Here is a 4,030-nt window from a genome sequence, read left to right on the forward strand (position 1 = left end):
AAAGAAGAAAGGATGGAAGAGAATAAAAAAAAAACCAAGGGTTTCAGACCAGACAAAGGATTAGGGTTTCAAGACCAGAGACGAAGAAGGTATAGAAATCAAATCTTTATTTGCCTATACACCTTCCTGGAATAGACATCAACTTAGAAGGTAGCTATTCGAAAAGAAGCGATCCATGATAATGACAATTTTTTGGCCGAGTCCATCGAGGTGACGTGTCAGAATACTATGAGCTAGTCGACTGCACCAATATGCACCTTGGCGCCCTTCATGGAACATAATCGTAAATTGGAAGATATTCCTTTAAAAGAAATTAAAAGTACCTTTTAGTTCTAATACTCATAAATTGAAAGGCTATTCCAATCCAGTCATAATTTTTTTTTTGTCAATTTAGTCCTAAACATTTTAAAAATTTATCATTTTAGTTCTAAATTTATAATTTAGATATTTGGCATGATTGCAATGACAAATAGTCAAAAGTAAATGTGTCAATATTTGTTGAAAACCCATATTTGACCCATTTTATAATATGCGTCAATGAAGTTCTAATAAATGGGTCATTAATGTGTATGAATTTTAAGCCTAATAATATGTGAGTTGTAAATTAGGTTTGTCTTTGAACAACCCAATCTATTTACAATTCACTTGACTTGTAAAATTTATCGATTTATGTTTTTAGGATTTTTATTTTTATTATTACTTTCTATAATTAAAAGGGAAAAAAAAAGAAAAAAAAATATAAACTGTTTAGAGAAGTAGAATGTCGCCATTTGCCGCCCGGCGCTGTCTGCGCCGCCTATTGCCACCTCCGCTATCCTCCACCTTCACCCGCTACCGCCCATGGTCCGCCAATCCGTAAAATGTTACCATCAATATCCGCAGTTAATTAATGTCCCGAGCCTTGCGACGTTAGCAAGGTAGAGTACGAAAGTTCAACCATCATTAAAATCAGACCTGATATCATCTATTTCAATGTACTTAACTCTTTAATTATTTCCCTAATTACATACCCAGTCCGAGTCAATGAACAAGATTTGCGAACGTCGGCGTTCGGCTTCAACAATGCGTAGTTCAGGGTCCTGGCAGAGAACCTAAAGTACTGGTACAGGTTCACCATGAAGGCGCACCTCGTCGGGCGGTGGGATTCCAGGATCGGAGCAAATATGACCCGATCATAGCCACGGCGGAACCGGCCGGTGCTCGGAGGCTCCGACAACGAGAGTATCCCGGGCGAGTGCGGTGTTGTGACCTGGATTTTGGTGAGGTTCGCCAACTGGAGGGCGGCGTGCAGGGGTTTCATGGCTAGCAAGAGGCGCACGGTGAGGGTCTAGTCGAAGGTGGCGAGGATCTCATTGCTAACAGCGGTGTGGATGATGAGGGTCTGGGTATTGAACGGCAAGACACCATTTGTTTGGAGCACCCAACAAAAATCAATTGCCTTCAGCTGAGAGGGTTCAAGTCCAATCCGTTTACACTTCTAATTAAACCGACATTCACTCAAAAGTTTATGCTAATGAGTTATAAGCTAATTATGCTATATTAATCGATTCATACAACATCAATTCTTCGATGTGAGTCTTTTAAACATAGCTAATCTGTACATCTCAACAAAATTGCCTTTGATCAAACTTGTTAGTATAGATTAAGAATTTGATGGTACTCATGAGTGAAACTTTAGGACTTTTAAAGGTTTAAGAATTGATTGTAGCTTTTAAATCAAGTTCTTGACTAAAATTAGAAAGGTTTAGATTCGATTCTTCCCGTATATAAGATTTGAAATTTTCTATTATACTTCTCTCTCTCTCTTTGTTTTTAAACAAGTTGGGATACCTTTGAGTGTTAAATTTGATCAGAGAAAATCACTTAAGACAGTTTGGATAATCCAAATAACATTTACCTGAAGTTATGAATCTCAACCACGGTGTAATTTGTCAAACATTCATCCTTAATCAAGTTCATCCGACTTGTGTTTACTACTTAGGAAGAAAAAGTCCTTTCTTTGCTTACACTAGAAAGTAATCTTGTCATCAATTTATTAACGAGTGCGATGCATACAATGTGTTTCGATTTTAACAACACTAGTTGCACACTGTCCGAGAATAGTTAACAGGCTGATGAATGTAGTTTATTCTTAATCAGTTACACAACAAATGCTCCACGGTACCCATTTCCAACAGGAGAATTGCAAAAAAAAAAAAAAAAAGATAAACCTATTGTTAATTTGTTATTATCCCAATTCAGTTACTTCTAAACTTATTGTTTGCTAATTTAGTCCTAAATATTTTGCATTTGTGCTAGTTCCTTCCTTCATGGTACTATCGACGCCGACGTGGATAATTTTTAATAAAACTCTAATGCTTTGTTGAATTTCCATTTCTTTTTTTTTTCTTTTCATTCTCTTCTCTTTTTTTTTTCCGCCTTCCTTCTTTTCCTTGCCAATCCTAGAGGCAAGCTTTGGTAGAGGCCGGTGAGGTCCACTTCGTTGGCCCTTGCCTTTCGCTAGTCGCTGAAGTCTGGTGACCAACTGGAGGAAAAAGAAAGGGAAGGATAAAAAAAAAAAGAAACAGAAAGAAAAGAAAAAAAGGATGAAAAAGATAATAAATAAATAGATAATTCGAAATTTTTTGAAATATTATCAAAAGTTGTCCACCAATAATGGTCACACCATGAAGGACGGCCGCATCCATGCAACGATTTCCGGCCAAAATTAGTAGGATGGATTGAATTGGCATAGATGTAAAATGTTTAGGATTCCATTGGCTAAAAAAAAGTTTAGGACTTGTTGACATCTAATTTTGTCGGTTCCATTCGAATTTATTTATTTTTCCTTTAGGACTTAAAATAGGAAAAAAAAAAGCCCAAATTGAATTTGCCTTATTCCTACGTTATTGTAAATTAGGAAATTTGAATTCATTTTTTTGTTATTTTATTTTTATTTTTAGTTTATTCTATTTTATTTGTCTTATTGAAAAAAGCAAAAAAGAGTCGGATCGGGCCGGGACAGCCCAGGCCCACTCTTTTCCTTGTTTTTCAGTGGCCCAGCACCTTCCCCAGCTGGCCCGCACAGCTCAGCAGCCCATTTGATTTTCTCGCCGGCCCGCGGGGAGCAGGCCCATGTGGCCCGCTGGCCCTCCTCTCTATCTCTTTGCGGCATTCTGTCGAACATAACAAGCGCGCCGCGGAAGCAACTGCCCAGCTGTACAGGGAAAGTTGCAGGGAATGTTGCAGACCAATTGGCTCGTGATTGGTTCTGAACGACGGCCGACGTGACCAGCTTCATGAATAGACCAATGATGGCTGGGATGGGCGGTGGTCGATCCCAAAAACTGATTAAAATATAAGTGGTCAGATCCGGAAAGAGGAGGATCCAGAACGGAGGCCGAAAAAGGTTGGTGACGAGCGAATTTTGAGCAAGCACAATGGTGAGTTGAGTGAGTTTTAGGGAGAAAAAAAAAACTTTAAAAACCTAGACCGACACTCCTACCATTTTCCACCGTTTTGTCCCCTCCGTTTGCCTCCGGGAGCTTCGACCAGGTGAGTTTTTCACGGCTCCCGACCAACTACGACTCGCATGTGGGCTATTTTACGATGCTTTTGTGAGGTGTTTGTTCGACCAATTCCAGAGCTCGTTGGTGCATTTGAAACCCCGTTCTATGTACTTTTATTTGGATCAAGTACCGTTTCTTGTACGATACCCGTGTGAAATATTTAGGGGCTTGAATCCGGGCGTGTAACTTGTGTACACGACCTGGGCTCAAGCCCAATTGCCCCCAAAACATGTCAAACCCGCCACTTTGGAGCAGATTTTCATCGTGATTCCATGTGATCGACTTGCTGTTATTTAGTTCAAAATGTTCCCTGCATTTATTAGTATACATCTATGTGCGATTCTTCCGTTGGTTACGCTTGAGGTTGGAGATTGAAGACCACAAAATTCCCCCGAAGGCTGGTTTATAGCCACTTCTCTGAAGGTCAAGTGTTTGGTGAAATGCCCCATAGAAGAAGACTTTTGTGAGCAATCCGGCGTCGT

Source organism: Rhodamnia argentea, chromosome 3, assembly GCF_020921035.1.
Source record: "Rhodamnia argentea isolate NSW1041297 chromosome 3, ASM2092103v1, whole genome shotgun sequence".
NCBI lineage: Eukaryota > Viridiplantae > Streptophyta > Magnoliopsida > Myrtales > Myrtaceae > Rhodamnia > Rhodamnia argentea.